Raw genomic sequence first — 17,427 nt, 5'->3', positions numbered from 1 at the left:
TGGATTTCAAAAGACTTGTCACTTGGGACCTTACAGTGGCAGCCCCAGGGGAGAGAGGAGGAGGTTGACAGGGCATTCCAGAGACAAGCCTCAGGGGCAGCCGGGGTGGCTCAGTGGTTTAGCGCCCCCAGGGCATGGAGCCTGCCTCTCCCTCTGCCTGTGTCTGTGCCCCTTTCTCTGTGTCTCTCATGAGTAAATAAATAAAATCTTAGAAAGAAAGAAAGAAAGAAAGAAAGAAAGAAAGAAAGAAAGAAAGAAAAGAAGAAAAAAGAAAAGAAAAGAAAAGAAAAGAAAAGAAAAGAAAAGAAAAGAAAAGAAAAGAAAAGAAAAGAAAAGAAACAAGCCTCAGACTTTTATGGAGTCCTGGTGGCTCCAGACCACAAGCTTGAAGTCAGAGCAGAAAGGCTGCTTGGCTGGCTCGACATCCTGTTAGCTAGCTTTCTTGCTGGCTCTGCCTACCACCCCCCCACCCCACCTTTTTTTGAGCATTTTTAAAGGAGCAAATGTTTGGAATTGATTTCAAAAATACAGGGAAAAAAGAAAAGAAAATCAGAACACTATTAAAACACCAAAAAAGAGTACAAGTAGTAAATAATTGGTTGTACTTCCCTGTCTCCCATCCCCAGCTCCCCTCTCCACAGCAGTCTTGAAACTAGCTCTTCCTTCCTTCCAAAGTCAGTCTATGCATATGTTAAGAATATTTAGCCCTTCTCACCTTTTTTTAAAAATACTAATGTAAGTTAGCACGCACCTCATTCTGTAGTTGCTTTTTCACTCTACAATCTATCTAGAGACTGTTACATATCAACCCATTTTTAAATGGTTGCATAGTATTCAATGATATTGTTATTCCCTGTGTTATTGAGTCCATTCCCTATTGGTATTTATTTAGATTATTTACAATCAATTGCTTTTTAAAATGGTGCTGCAACTGAATTACCTTGTAGGTACTTCTTTGAAACATAGAAATGTAACTATTGGATAAAGACCTCCTCGCGGAATCATTCAATTAAAGGAATGGGCATTTTAAATTAGTAACAATATTGTCAAATTATGCTACAAAAAGGCTGGACAATTAACAGTCGGCCAGCAGTAGTATGAGAATGCCTGTTTCCCATACTCTTGCCAACATAGCATAGCATCATTTTTTGTCTCGGCCAATTGGATATTATTGTCTATCTTGACTGTTGGCACCTATTTAAAGAGGAAGAAAATTAGATGGGGGAATGCTCAACAGTCAGGAGCACCTAAATTATGCAGACAGGACCAGCTATACCATGTGGGGGTGAACCACACAATGAAAATATGGTTGAAAAATTAAGTATTCCAAGATGGCAACAGTAGGGCACTAAACCAAATGCAGGACTCTTCCAAGTGTGGGGCAGTTGCACCTGCTGCAAGCCCATGAAGCTGGCTCTGCCTATAGAGAAAAAGAGAACAACGGGATGCCAAGTAATCATTAAAAATGACAAGCCCGAGATGTCCATCAGGAGAGGAAAACATATATGAAAAAGGAAACATCAAACTGCTCTTGCACACAGCCTGTAGCTTCACGGGCATGGTTATGCTTGTGTTGATAGACATCAGATCAGACATCTCAGGAAACAGAGCTTACACACTAATGATTCCTAGTTAAATCATGTGAGCTTGCTCTGGTTAGAGGTGGAAGTTTCAGAGGGTTGTGTATAGGTAACCCCATGTTGCTGTGTGCAGGTTCCCCCAAAAGCAGACTGCCAGACAAAAATAGGGGTACATGTAACTATTTGGCAGTGTTCCCAGGAGACAATAGCAAGAGAGTGGGGAGACGAGACAGAAGGGGAAGTCAGCCAATGAAAGATTGTTTCATTGCCATAAGTTTCATTGCCGCACTAGTTTCCCCCCGTGGTAACTGGAGTTCAGTGTCACTGGGGACCTCTAGGAGATGGGGGAACATGCCTCTCAACCCAGGGCCAGGCGGCTGGAGTACTAATCCATCAGCATCCTGCCCATGATTGGTTGAAGGCAATAAGCAATACCTCCGTGTTTGGAGGGCAACAGAGAACATGCTTCCAAGGCTGGGGAAAAAGCTTAGGTTGAGAGGCACAGGTGCAGACCCCAAAGAGAAGGATGACACAGCAAAGCTGTTGGTGGCCCTGTGCCCACATCCAGTCCCGTTTCTACTCACCTCTCTGTGCCCACAACTGCAGTCACTTCAAAGAGTCAGCCACCAGAAGCACAAATAAGTTTGCACCGGTGTTAGTGTTCACATAAGTAGTGGTCCAAAGGACAGAAGTGCAGTGTCATGGTCATTAGGGTGAGCACCCTCTTGCTTGGTTTCTCCTAAAGCTGAGCTTACAGCAAACATAGTCTGAGCTGCCTTAGGAATGCAAGACTCAGGAATTGCTTACTGCTGGCTGAGGATGGTGGGTGCCTGTGCTGGAGCAATGTGTGTGTGGAGGGGTGTGGGGCAGCTATACACAGGAGCAAGGAAGGAAGGAACAGCCTGGAGTCCTTGCCAGATTTCTTGTGCAATATTTTGCAAGTACTCCATAGATTACACACAGTTGGCAGGTACAGCTGTGAGGATTTTCCCTCTTTTGACAGTTTCTCTGTTGAGACAAAATGCTTGTAGTCTCCCACTAACTCAATGCTCCTATTTGAGAGCTAATCAACTGACCACTCCATGACTAATCCACTCTTAATAACAGCCTTTCCGTCCCCTCCACGGTACCTGCGGGCTCATTCAGGGGAAGTGTGTCATCCGCCGCAACTGCTGCAGTTCCCCAAAGGCCCACTTTTGGCAAAGGCAAGACATTCTTTGTCTTTTTCCTTAAAGGAAGAATTGGATGCTGATATTCTATTTAAATAGTGATCTTTTTTGTTTGTTTTCACTGGAAAATCTTTCTAGGGACATTTGAGCGTTAAGCGTTTTCTAAACGAATCAAATAAATAGATACACATCTTTAACGTGTGTCGGCAAAGTTGCTTTTGGAAAAGTCTTTTCAACAGTTTGGATCAGCATCAGCACTGTTTGTTCTAGGAACTGAAAACTTGGTACCATCCAAGAGTGGGCCTCCTTTGCAGAGTTATCTGCAGGCTCGTTCCCTGAAGGCCATCCGCTCTGAGTTGCCTGTCGCCTCTCTGGAGTCAGCTGGCGGTATCAAAGCCAAGACTGTATGAAGGAGGCCAGAGGGAGACAGACAGAAAGAACAGCGGGGGCAGGCGGGCAAATGCATCTGTGGTCTTGGGTATTTCTGCCAGAACCGACACGCTGCCGCCTTTTTTTTTTTTTTTTTTTACTTAAGAGTCTGCTTGGAAATGAGTGTATCCAGACTGCTGGCTTTCTCTTTCCTTGTTCAAAGTTCATGTTCGGGAGAGCTGGGTGATGAACCCCCCCATGGACCCAGTCCACCCTCAGCTCTGGTAAGGGCTCTGTGTCAGGGTGCAGTGCCTGTGGGTGGGCTTCTCTGCAAGTGCATTTGCAGAATGGCCTATTCCACCTCCAGAAAATCATCAGCCCTGCTATTCATTCAGCAGCTAGGATGTGGTGGGTAGACAGCGGCAAAGTAGGTATTGTTATGCCCAAATCACTGGGAAGGACGCTGTACTTCAGAGAGGTTAAGTAACTTTCCCCAGGTCACAGAACTAGCAGGTGGGATGCTGGGATTGGAACCTGCTCCAACTCATTCTTACCCCTGCCTCCCTGTCAGACTGTGACTGGAGTGCCTGCCACACCTCTCCTCTCTCTTCTCAGAGCTTTCTCACTTGGGAGGAGGTTTCTGGAGTCCGGTGCCATCCTACCTCACTCTTCTGGGAACCCCTCTTTCACAGCTTGAACCTTTAGTCCAGCTCTTAGGCTCAGCTGTAGACCCTCCTCCCTGGACCAGAGGGACTTCCCTAAAGCTCAACACCCCTCCCCATAGCACACACACCCTTGCATTGAGTCTTTCCATGCCTCAGCAGCTCACACAAATGGATGTCCCAGCTCCTAGAAAGGAATTCAACCCCCACGAATGGACCCTCACCCACTCAGCTGTCTGGCATCTTCTCCCCCTTTCACACACTGTCCTGCCTCTCTCCACTTCCTGGGGCTCAGCTTTTTTTTTTTTTTTTTTTTTTTAAGATTTTATTTATGTATGAGAGATACACAGAGACATAGGCAGAGGGGGAAAGCAGGATCCCCTCGGGGACTCCATCCCAGGACCCCAGGATCACGATCTGAGCCGAAGGCAGATGCTCAACCACTGAGCCACCCAGGTGTCCCCTTGGGCTCAGCTTTTCCACAGGGTCAGCCCCACCTGCACCGTCGCAGACCAGTTCTCCTCCATTTCCTTCTGCGCCCATCCTTGTACCTAAAACTCCCTGCCATCGCCACCACCCCTCCCCTGTCTATCTGCCCACCCCCCATGTGAGTTCCCTTAGAAGGGGAACTTTTTATTGTAGTGTCTCCAGCATAGGCCACAGAGTAGAGCCCCCGGTGGGGGAGGAGGAAGTGATCTGACTTCGCTACTTTTTTTAAGATTTTTTATTCATAGAGATGCAGAGAGAGAGAGAGAGAGAGAGAGAGAGGCAGAGACAGAAGCAGGCTCCATGCAGAGCCTGACGTGGGACTCCAGGATCTCCAGGATCATGCCCTGGGCTGCAGGCGGTGCTAAACCGCTGTGCCACCGGGGCTGCCCTGACTTCTCTATTTGTAAGATGGTAACCACACCTGGAAGGGTTCTACAGATGCCCGCCCCCCCCCCTCCCCGACAGTGAAGGTTTCAGCAGCAGGTTTTGATCAAGGAAGGGGCAACTGGGAGATGTCACTAGGAAGGTAAAAGACTGGGAGGGCATTACGTTTGGAAGAAAGACAAAGGAAACTGAACTGATTCTAAATGGCGCAAAGTACATTTTCAAACTTCCTGTCATAACATTGCCTTTCTGTGCCTGGCTTACCTACTTGTCCAAGCTGACCCTGGGGCCAGGCAGGGACTTTTCTCCAGGTAATCTTCCAGGCTTCTGTCCTTTCTGCTCTCTTGTCATCTGCATTGAAACTGGCCTTGTGTCTTCCAGCAGCCCCCCCATCCCCACTCCACACACTCAGCACTGCAACCCATCCAGACCTAACATGTATCTAAATTTACTCATTACTGGAAAAGCTATTGGTGTTGACGTGTAGGAACATCCATTTTAATTATGTAAAGGGACCTCCTTATCAATTATTTAGAGCCCACAGAAAATAATACACTGAAAATAAGAGAGAAAAATTAGCTTTGTCTTCTGCCTCGAAAATTTGACATGGAGGCCGTCATGGTACATGCACACACCCCTAAACTACATACACACACACACCATACACACACAGAAACAAACTCTGAGGTCCATTCCATTCTCCAGATTCTAACACTGCTATCTTTTTAAAATGGATAAAACAACAGAAATTAAGATGTTGGCTGTTTGAGAAAAGCCATTGAAAAACAAAATAATATCACGAATTGGCATAATGAATTTTCAAAGAATATTTAGCTGAAGTAACTGATACCCCTCTGAACTCATCACATCAGTCTGCAGAGCTAGTCAAAACAAAGTGAAAGATTGGAGATAATTATCCAAGTAATTTAGGGTAAAACTACCTTCTGAAGCAGCCCAATAACTGAGATAAGAAGGTTTTCCCTAGGCATTCATCCCTTAGGGTTGCTTAGTTAAAAAAGTGTCCTCACGGGATCCCTGGGTGGCGCAGCAGTTTAGCGCCTGCCTTTGGCCCAGGGCTCGATCCTGGAGACCCGGGATCGAATCCCACATCAAGCTCCTGGTGCATGGAGCCTGCTTCTCCCTCTGCCTGTGTCTCTGCCTCTCTCTCTCTCTGTGTGACTATCATAAATAAATAAAAATTTAAAAAAAAAAGTGTCCTCACGCGTTGCACATATAACAGCCATTTTATCTCATAAACATTTTAGGTTCAGTGTGTCCATTCTGGCTTCTGACAATTGCAGGAAAATGCAGTAAGTTTTGAAAACTTAAAAAAATTGAGGGTTGAGAACTTAGTGAGTTGCTCTCATTTTCAAGGCACGGTGCTGGGCTTCAGCAGAAATAAGTCGGACCTTGCTCAGCCTCTAGTTTTGTCTTTTGATGTCTTACCTTTTCCATGTTTCATCATTTTTAGTTTTTTGTTTTTTTAAATCTTGGTGTCCTATGTGTTAAAAAAAATTTTAAAAAACTTTGAGCCATATAAACTAAAAAAAAAGGTTTTGATGGCAGGACTATGGGTCACTTTCTTTTACCCTCACTACTCTCATATCTCTTAGACATTATTGTAACTTTTGACTTAATTCAAAGCATTTATCTTCCAGAAATCTTTAATTTTTTTGCAAATAACCATGCAATTCAGTACGAAATGAAAGCCGCCTCCCACTCCAGCATTCTTTCCTTGGCAAATCCTTTCAGACTTTCATCCTATGCCTGTGTGAGGCACACCAGAAGGTATGTTTTTTTACTGAGTTGTCATATACACAGGATTTTGCAACTAAATTGTTTTACTTAATAATGCATCGTGGACATCTTTCCATACTAGTGGCTATTAATTTCTTCCATTCTTTTTTCGTCATTATTTCATTTATTTATTGAGAGAGAGAGAGACAGAGCATGAGCATGAGCAGGGGGAGGGCAGAAGGAGAGGGAGAAGGAGACTCCGTGCTGAGTTTAGAGCCTACACTCCATGCTGAGCAGGGAGTCCAATGCAGGGCTCAATCCCAGGACCCTGAGCTGCCAAAGGCAGACGCTTAACTGACTGACCCACCCAGGTGCCCAATTTCCCCCACTCTTTTGATGGTTGCCTTTTATTCCATAGTATGAATGATGTTATTTTATGTGACCAGTGATGGGCATATGGCTATTCCAGCATTTCCTTCCTGCAACCACTGCTGTGATGAACATGCAGGTATATGGAGGTTGGGACATCTATGCTGGTATTCTTTAAGTAAGCTGGTATTCCTTTTTTTTTTTTTCAATTGAGGTGAAATTCGCATAACATATAGTTAACTGTTTTCATCTGGGCACAGCATTTAGTGTATTCCCAATATTGTGCTACCACCACCTTGCTCTGGTTTTAGAATTTTTCATCACTCCAGAAAAACATTCCTAACCCATTAAGTAATCACTCACAATCCCTCCCTTCCCCTGTCCCTGGCTACCACTGATCTCTCTTCTGTCTCTATGGATTTACCTTTTCTGGACATTTCATATAAATGGAATGAATCAGGGCAGCCCCGGTGGCGCAGCGGTTTAGCGCTGCCTGCAGCCAGGGTGTGATCCTGGAGACCCTGGATCAAGTCCCACGTCAGGCTCTGCATGGAGCCTGCTTCTCCCTCTGCCTGTGTCTCTGCCTCTCATTCTCTCTCTGTGTTTCTATGAATAAATAAATAAAATATTTTAAAAAATAAATGGAATGAATCATACAATATGTAATCTTTCATGCCTGACTTCTTTTTTAAAGATTATTTATTTATTTATTCATGAGAGACACACACACAGAGAGAAAGAGAGGCAGAGACACAGGCAGAGGGAGAAGCAGGCTCCATGCAGGAAGCCTGACATGGGACTCGATCCCAGGTATCCAGGATCACACCCTGGGCTGAAGGAGGTGCTAAACCACTGGGCCACCCGGGGTGCCCTGCCTGACTTCTTTTATTTAGCATAGTGTTTTGGGGTTCATCTCGGTTGTAGGATGTATGGGCACTTCCTTCCTTTTGATGGCTGGATAATATTCCATTGTGAGTATAGACCATCATTTGTTCAATCCATTCATCTACTGAAGGACCAAAATCCCTTCTCAGAGGGAACAGCTGAGAAGAGCAATGGGTTTGGCTGAGCCTCAGACACTGGCACTGGTCTCAGACATTGTTTCTTTTTCTTGATGGAGCCCAGGCTGTATTGATTGCTGCATATCATGGAGAACTTTTGTTGTTTTTGTTTTTGTTTTTTTCTCTTTTAACCAAGAGTAGGATAAAAGAATCATTGGCCTGCAAGTGCTTCATCAAACAGAGTTGCTCAAATTGGAGGGAATGTTATAAAACTGGCTTGGTCAAGTTTTTATTATGTGTGCTAGAAAAGAACCAGCTCACCCTACAAAGGATTCCTGCTGCTCCTAGACCTGGCCCTTCAGGGCTGGAAAATGGGGCCCTAGAAACAGCCTCTTATACTTCAGCCAGGGTTGTGTGGGCTCGGTGGCAGGGAGGGGGATGGGTGATGTCCTAAACTTCAATAGAATGTATCTATCTAGGGTCAGTATTTCTCCTGAGCACTACAAATAGAAGCTGTATGCATCTCTCCTTCTCACTTCATTTTTTTCCCTGGTCCCCTAAATCTGTTTAAAAAGCCTATTCTGTGCCAGGCACAGAGGATCTAAAGGAGGTAAGAAATGACTCCTGCCCTCATGTCACAGAAGGGAAGACGAGCACATAAAGGAATAGTGCTGTTCCTTTGGGGCAACAGGACAGAGGAAGGATGAGCGCACACCAACTCATCCAGATAAAAATGGAAGCATCCAATTGCTTGGATGTCCATTTGATTGACATCAAATACACAAAGGTGCAGAGGAATAATGGGGTTGCTCACCTCTCTCACCTTGGTACTGCCTCACCACAGTCAGCGCTGCGACGTTTCCAATGACCCGGGTTCAAGTTCTGCTCTGCTCCCTCAGGTGAGGGCCTTACCCTTCCAAGGGCTTTACTCTCTTACCCCCAAAATGAGGCTAACGCTAGCTGTCCAGTGCAGAGGTTAAATATATGTAAGCAAATGGCACACACCACTCAGTGGATATCATCCATCCTTTTCCTAGTTCCACATTGATCCCTGTATCCCAGAGCTCATGAGCTACCAGCATCCATTCTCTCACAGTCCTATTCCCTAAAGACAACGGTGCCCCAGGCAATGTCCCCGAAGGGCCCCAGGCTGGCCTGTATTCCTCTCCTACTATGCAGAAAACTTGGTGTCTTTCAAGTTAGAATTGGCATTCAGAACCCATCCTATTCAGTTCCCAGCAAACTCCCTTTAAGAGCAGAGCCCCTCACCTCCAGCCAGTGCTCCCGGGAGCCCCTGGCAGCTTCTGAGAATCACCCAAGCCTGGCCTCCCACAAGAGGGTTGTCCTCTCCTGACAAATTGAGCCCGAAGCTGTTAAGATCTCTTCTGTTCGAACTTTTTAACGGCGTCATAAATCTTTTATTAACATTTGGTATTATACTAATTAAAACTGTTCTCTGTATGTATTATTAATTTCCCTAGCACTTCTTGCTGGGGTGACGTTTTTAGCCAGCTAAGCAGAATGTAGCACAGTAAATAAGAAGAAACTCATTTCCAGACAATTAGCCTTGCAGAAAAATAAGTTGGTTAATGGAAGGCATGATGATTACAAATTTTACCTAAATAAACAGGGTATCTTAATGGTAACTCTTCAAGCTAAGTAAACAGATTGGGGTGGTAATGTCCTAAGCAATACTTAAATGTAACAGTTTAATAAATTGGTAAATTACTCATTTCATCTTAGAACAAAATGGTAATACTGTAGTAATAACCTAGTATATATTCCGTAAATATGAAGCATTATCACTTTAGCTCTGTAGAAATCACCACAGTGATATGTCAGCATTGATCTAAAACTGCAGCATTTTATCTCAAGTTTATTACCCATTTTTGAGAATCGCTGAGATTTTCAGAGCATAATGGCAATAAAAGAAGAATTTAAAAAGCGCTTTAATGTGCATAAGTTAATCAGAGGTATCCTCGGGGGGAAAAGGAAATTTGGTAAAACATGAATTATAAGCATCATTTAAACTTACTTTGGACACTAGAGATAATAAATGGCACCATAATTTAGAAATAGCTTTTAACATCAATGACGGTAAGTACCACTTTACTGTTCATAAGAATTGCAGAGCAATGGTGCTGAGGCCAATTTTATTAGCCATTTTTTTCTTTATAAAAGCAATCCAGCCCTTTCCACAACCGAGGAGACAGGAACGAGAGTTACGTGCTAATATGCAAAATGCATTTAAGTTTTTTGAAATAGAGAGTAATAAATTGTGCCAAAAGATAGAGTCTGGAGACAAATGAATGATCATTTAAAAAGAATAAGGCGCTCTCAGAGTTTACATATTTGGAGAAACTTGATAAAAAAAAAAAGCCAACAAATTGTTCATACATTTTCCCATTTGCCAAAGCACGCGGGTGTGCTTTCAAATCCAAGAGATGAAGCCATAAATCCCAGCGATTGGGAGATGCCGCAAGAGAAATATATTTTTATAAATTGTTGCCATTGACAAATCATTTTTAAACTATATAAAGTGCAGGTTCAACTTTCTCTTCAGGGTGCCCTTCCTGCAGAGGAGCCTCAGTGTCTGACCTCTGCTCACCAAGCACAGCCCAACGGGGTGGGGTTGCTGGCTGCCACTCATTTCAAGCCCAGCAGCTCAAGCTGTGGGTGGGACAGTAGCCAGGACTCACTGAACCACCTACTAAGTGCAGTGCCCAGTGTTCTGAACCTTATGGGGCCCAGGAGAAGCTTGTCTGGTACAGTGCAAGGTGAGGCTGGCCAAACCTGGCTTATGTGGAAGACAAATCCAAGATGTCAGCCCAGACTGTGACCTTCAGGATTTAGTAACTCTAGGCTCAAGGTCTTTAGCTTTTTATCTGATGAATTTGAGGAAAAGTAAAACAATACCCCATACTTGATCTTTAAGTCTTAGATACAAAAAGCAGGGCAGGGGGTATCTTTAACACAGATACCCCCAGCCCTGCTTTTGCACACGAAGGTATAAAGGGCCTGGGAGGTCTTCATCTAAAGCAGCTCCTTCTGGAGGAGGCTGGGGATGGGGTCCAATAGTACAGCGGGGAAGGAAGCAAGGAGAGGAGAGAGGAGGAGCCAAAGGCAGTGAGGACAGCACCCAGGAAGGCTCTTTGCAGTGTACTGGAAGGCAGAGAGCAGGCCTGCAGACCTTTTGTCCATCCCAACCCTGGCTTATCTATTTATGTTCATCTCACCTCCAGACACTTCATCACTGGCTGCTCACAATATATCACTGACATCCCCTCCCTCAGAAAGAGTCAGGAAATAGCCAGTTTGCCCAGCCTCCTTGTGGGAAAAGCCACAAGGCTTCTCATATTTCATGTGAGAACTACACCTTCCATAACCATGGCTATCTCATCTCCGTAGAGTATTCCAACTTTGGTTGAAGACCTCAGCTTCTGAAACAGAGTAGAACATCCTGGGCTAGTAAATAAAGAACTGCCCTAGTTAGACAGCTATGTGACCTTGGACAAATACACTTTCAAGTCATCGAGCCTTAGTTTTTCATCTGCAAAGTGGGGTTTCAAAACTGTTTTAAAAGATGATTGTGAGGGGGCAACCCCGGTGGCTCAGCAGTTTGGCGCCACCTTCGGTCCAGGGCGTGATCCTGGAGGACCCGGGATCGAGTCCCGCATCGGGCTCCCTGCATGGAGCCTGCTTCTCCCTCTGCCTGTGTCTCTGCCTCTCTCTCTCTCTCTCTCTGTCTCTCATGTGTAAATAAATAAAATCTTAAAAAAAAAAGATGATTGTGAGGATTGCATGAAAAATTATAAGTGATGTCCTGAGTACAGTGCTTTAGTATGTGGTAGGCACTCAGCATAGACAGGGTTTCTCACTGCTGCAGAGTCCAATCATCTGGATTCCAATCCACATCCTGTTGGATGTTGGTAAGTTATTTAACATCTCCCAGCTCAAATTTCTCATCGTCAAAATGGGATCTACTTTTGAGGTCTGTTTTAAGAGTTAAATTGTGTAAAATGCTTAGTTCACTGTCTGACCCACAGATGTTCTGGAAACGCTCCTTACTGTTATTATTTGACTGAGCAGTTGCAGTGTGCCACACATCAGCAATCCAAGTAAATTGAAGCCCAGAAGGCAGCAGAGAACCTGGTGACTCTTACTTAGAATAATCTAAATCTGGGATCCCTGGGTGGTGCAGCGGTTTGGCGCCTGCCTTTGGCCCGGGGTGCGATCCTGGAGACCCGGGATCGAGTCCCGCATCGGGCTCCCTGCATGGAGCCTGTTTCTCCCTCTGCCTATGTCTCTGCCTCTCTCTCTCTCTGTGACTATCATAAATAAATAAATAAAAAAAGAATAATCTAAATCTTCACCAGTCTAGAAGATTCTCTATGGGGAAGATAAGGAACAGACTGAGTCAGAGCTCTAAACTCTGCCATAACTGGGCTTGAATTCTAGCTCCATCACTTAACGTCTGACCCTGAGCAAGCGACTCATCTCTGAGTTTGCTTTCTTCTCTCTAGGAGAACAAGAACAATTTTACCCTGTGAAAATTCATCTACCGCTGATAATAAGTATAGTAAATGTGCCACAGTGCTTATTGTGCATCAGGCTCCTGGTGAAATGCTCAATGGATTGTGTCATTTAATCCTCAAACAACCTTGTGAGGAAAATCTATCCTTACAAAGCACAGATGACGACACTGAAGCTCAGAGATGCAAGGTGACTCGTTCAAGGCCACACAGCTGGTAAGCGGTAAAACTAGGATTTTAACCTAGGCCAGTTAAAACTCCATTCCTGCTGTGGACATCTTGGTACAGGAGGCAAACCACATACAAGTGCCACCCCTCTTCCTTGATCGGAAGTCGTCAGGATCTAGCAGCTGACTGGTATACCATGGCTCATCCGCACCCATGGGGGGGCTCATTAGAGACTGTTGGTTAGCCTGGGCTTGGGGAGAGGGCAGTGGAAGACTGCTGAATCCCTTAAATAAAGTGGAAGACCCAATGCCTTCCAACCACCTTTAGGGGGCTCCAAAGAGAAATAACAGTTTACGACACTCTTGCAAATATACAACCCAGGATATTCTGGTTTGTATCTGTAGTTGTTTGAGGATCATAATTTTCAAACCAGCCAGAATTCCCTCTGACAGTCATGAAGACATTGGCTTTAACAACAAGGAGGTTGGAGGGATCTTTTTGGGTAAAAGTCAATGAGCCAGCCTCAGTCCACTTGGGTTAAAGTCCTGGCGTCAGAGGATTTGGGGATGTTGTATCACACTATGCACAGTCTCAGTTTCCTCATCTGTAAATGGGGATTACAGTAGTCCCTATCTCCTAGGGTCCTTATAAGGATTACACGAGAGTGTGCAGGTGTTCTCAGCAAATGGTAGCTGCTGGACCCTCTCAGCCTGTCCATCATGGGAGAGTACAGGCGGCTGCAGCTCTGCAGGGACTCCAGGTGCTAGAGACTGGGTGGGTGTAGGGCCTCACCCCTGCTCAGGGTGTCCCCACCCACCCCCTGCAACAAACTTACTTGAAACTAGAGTCATTCATAAAGGTGACCCCTCCCAGGGCCCTTTCCCTGCTTCTTCCCTTCTTCCTGGAGTTGGGTTTCCTCTCAGCTCTCTCCACCCCCTCCTCCCTAGTCCCATTACTTCCTAGGAACAAAAGTGTGCCAGCTGTGGCGCCCCAGACAGCAGATGCGAGCACCGCCATGCTGTTTAGCATACTGGATATTCAAGGGTGCCCCTCTGAGCCCACACCGCGTTCTACAGCCCCAGGGGCTCAGCCGGTCTTGTCTATTAGTACCCATGAGGGCAGACCTTCGCAAGAGGGTTGCGTCTTTTCCTGGAGCATACCGCATTTTCCTGCTGGCTGCATCTCTGTCGGCAGGAGGAAGGAGTGAATTTTTCCTGGGTGGGGGATGAAGGAGGCAAAGGGTGGGCTGCCATCCCGGAGTCCAGGCCTTCCGGAGTCTCAGGGCGTCCCAGATAAATCCATCGATCAATAAGGATTGATAGCAAAGCCCATACATTCCAGGTAGCCGGCCCCCGTGGGGGGCTGGCTTCTCTAACATGGGGGAGTCTGGGTCAGCACAAATCTCTCTAATGACCCTGTGGCGGGTGGAGCTTTAACAGGCTGCGATCTGTGGCCGGGTGGCAACTCAGCCAGCTGGGCAGGCAGCCAGGAGTTCTGAATCCAGAGCAGAGTTCCGGCGTGCGAGGTGAGCCTGGGCGAGTCTCCTGCTTTTCCTGCTCCTGTTTCCTTATTTGTAGAGTGGAAACCCAGGACTGTTCTGGGGATATCAGTGGGATGTTGGAAGGTGTTAAAACCTCCGATCAAATATTCCGTTCAAATGTGTTTTTTCGTCTTCCACCCCACCCCCTCTCCACACCAATTGGGAGAGGAGTTTAATAACTAACTCACTAATTGGCAGCCGGTCTGACACTTAAGGAGAACAGCTTTATCGGATCATTTTAAGTGAGAGTCAGATATGGCCACTGATCTCAAGGTAACACCAGATACTGACACGTCTAACCCCACCAAGCCAAGCCCAAATTCCGGGATGAATTCTCTGCCAACGACTCCACCTTTAGCGGTGACAGGAGAAATGACCTCAGTTGGGGGACACTGCCTTATTTCTGCCCTTTCCTCTCCAAGAGCGACACCTCCGATTAAACACCTATGTTCTTAGTAGGCATCTAATTAGATTTCTTACCCACAAATATATTTTTAAATGCTTTTATTCTCATAAGCTGATAATCAGCTGTACCATAAGCCACGGGTTTTTATTCCTCCTGAAAGAGTCCTTAATCACTATATAGCCCTAATTTCACAGATGCGGAAACCAAAGCACAGAGAGTCAAAGCCACTCGCTCAGGCCCAGACAGAAAGGGAGGGACGGAGCCCAGCGGAGAACTCGGTCCAGACGGCGACTGGCTGGCAAGAGGGAAGGCACCGATCCCTGTGGCAGGCGCGCGAGGAAATTTTGCAAGTTTCTGAACCACGAGAAAGTGTGCGACTGGGTCTGGGCGTCGCAGAGAGTAGATGCTCGAAAACAGAGCGAATGCTTGCCGGTATGGGGCCTCACGCTACCGGCGGGTTTCGCCTTAGGAAACCCGCCTCAGGTGTGCAGGAGCCCTCACTGGTCCAGGCAGGATGCGGCGCCTCCCCGCGCCGCGGCTCCCGTCCTAGCTGCGCCGAGGCCGAGGCTGAGCTTTTGGCGAAGGCGCCCAGGAACCGTCGGCGCTGCGGCGGCCGAGGCCCGCTCTTGGGCCTGGCGGTGTCCGTGTCGGTGTCGGCGGGAGCTTGGAGGCCGCCTGCGAGGCCCCTGCCCCGCAGCGCCCGGCCCGACCGCCGCCTACCTGGCCGCGCGGCTTCGGCAGCACCGCCCCAGCCGCCGCAAAGGCGCAGCGGGCCTCGGCCGGCCCTGGACGAGGCCCCGTCCTCCGGCCGCGGGTTTTCGAGAAGCGCCGCAGGCAAGAGGAAGTTGCCCAGCCCGGGGCGCCGCGGGGCCTCGGGAGTCCCGCCGCCGAGCTGGGGGCGGCCGCGGCTGGGTCCCGGCTCCCGCCGCGAGGGCAAAGGTGCGCAAGCCTGGGCGGCCGGGGCGCTGAGTGCCCTCGGAGCGCCGGCTCCGGAGGCCCAGCCCAGGCGGCAGGGTCCTTCGGGCCCTCTGACAGCCGCGGGGCTCGCGTCTGGGCGGCTGCAGGTGCACCCTAGGCCGCCTCCGGGTCCCCCTTTCCTTCCAAGTACTAGAGAGAGGGCCAGGTTTGGGGGGTCGAGAGCGCGGGTCTGCTGCAGCCGCGCGACCCAGAACTAATTCCTGAACTTCTTTCAGCCTTCCTTCTCCCAACTGCAAAGTGGCGCGGGGCGTCCGAACCCCCAAAGGACTGTGTGGGTCATCGTACACCACAGAGGGCCAAGCTCGCTGTCCCGGCGGCGCCGTACGGGTTGCTGCTGAAGGGGAATGTTCCCGCTGGAGGGAAGCGAGCAGCCGGCCGCAGAGCTAGTGTCTCTTTCAGCACGTACGTGTGTGTGCACGTCAGTCTGTCTGTCTCTCTGAGCCGTGTCCCCCCAGACTCTACTGGCTTTGGAGCCTCCCGGGGAGAGCTGGGCGCTGCCTAACTCCTCGCCCCTCTTGGCCACCCCGCCGCCGCGGGGGCCCAGACCTCCCTGCCTGGTGGACCCCCCAAACCAGCGCACAAGGAGAGCCCGCGAGGACAGTCGGCACAGGCCGACTCTTGCCTCCCAGGCTTGCATCTGTAAAATGGGCGCGGCTTTAGAGACGCTTGGACCAGGCTAGGGAGGCCTTGGGGAAGGGCAGCAAGTCGGTCTTCAGCCTTCCCCCAAGGCCTGCTGCTCCTCGAGGGTGGGGCTGGGCGTCACTCGCACCCACTGCCTCTGGAGCCTCTGCTGCTGCCCCCCGCAGAGGTGGGGCCTAATGCTGGAAGCCGATTTCTAAAAAAGTGTCCATGTGGGTTTCCCTGGCTACTCCGGATTCTCTTGCCCCTACACGCAGCCCTAGGGGCGGCTACCTCGTCTGGATGTTGCTGCCCCTCGACTACGCCATACAGCCGGCCAGAGGGTGGGGAGTGGGAGCTGTGACCCTAACAGGGCATCCTGGGGCCCTAGTCTGGCACAGCCATAGTGGAGACCAGGCTGCGCCCGTGGGGCGGGGAGGGGGTTTGGCCCTAAACACCCTTGCATCCCCCAGCAATCTGTCCTACCCGCTGGGGGCGCCCACACTGCTCCTGGTGGCTGTGGGGGAGACACAGTCTCCACCCGGCCCCATACGAGTGGGCTCAGCCCCCTAACTCAGAGGCACTCTTAGTCTCTGGCTGGGCAAGGCTTGTTGGGGCAAAGTGCTCCGAGAGGGCGAAAGCCCCAGAAGCACCCGGTGGGGAAAAAGACTGACGTCCCTGACAGCCCGACCAACACTCGGTAGGTCTCCATCCCCTGGCCTGGCCCAGCGCCGGCCGAGGCGGGCTTCTGGGTCACAGAATTTTGCTCAAAGCGAGGCACCAAAGAGAAAGAAAAAGACGTGTGTGCGATCCCCAAAAAGGCCCACGAATTGAGGGTGATCCTGGCAAAACGACAAAAACAATTTAGAAAAACAAAACCACTATCCCTTATTATAGAGAAAAAGAGAAAAACAGTGACGGAAATTGGGAAGCGACACCAGTCCCTGGGGAAGGGGCGGCTTGGCCAGCAGAGGCACAGAGGGTCGTTCCTAGAGGCTCGAGTCCCCAGCGCTAGGGCCAAAGTTCCCCATCCCGGTGGGGGCGGTGGGGGCGTTCATCACGCTTCCCAGCGGAGAAAACAAGCATTTCAGGAAACCACCCGCGGAGGAGACCCCGAAGGTCTGCGTCCCCCTCGGCCCTCTCTGGGGGTGCCAGGAGAGCAGGGCTTGGAGGGGGAGGCGAAGGCTGCAACCGTGGGAGCACCGGTGGCGTTTCTTAGACTTCCTCCCCTTTCTCGAGCCCTGCCGGTGTAGACAATCCCATAGCCCGCGTACAACGAAGGCGCCCGAACACCCGCGCCCGCAGGGTGGCGCTTGGCCCGGGGAGTCGGGTGGGGGGTGGGGAGGCGGTGTACCGAGGCCGGGGGCGGCTCTAGGGCCTGTGGGGCGGCCCCAGAACCGTTTCGCCCCAGGGAGCTAACGGGAG

This window comes from Nyctereutes procyonoides, unplaced genomic scaffold (assembly GCF_905146905.1).
Source record: "Nyctereutes procyonoides isolate TBG_1078 unplaced genomic scaffold, NYPRO_anot_genome, whole genome shotgun sequence".
NCBI lineage: Eukaryota > Metazoa > Chordata > Mammalia > Carnivora > Canidae > Nyctereutes > Nyctereutes procyonoides.
This window is presented reverse-complemented; position numbering follows the sequence as displayed.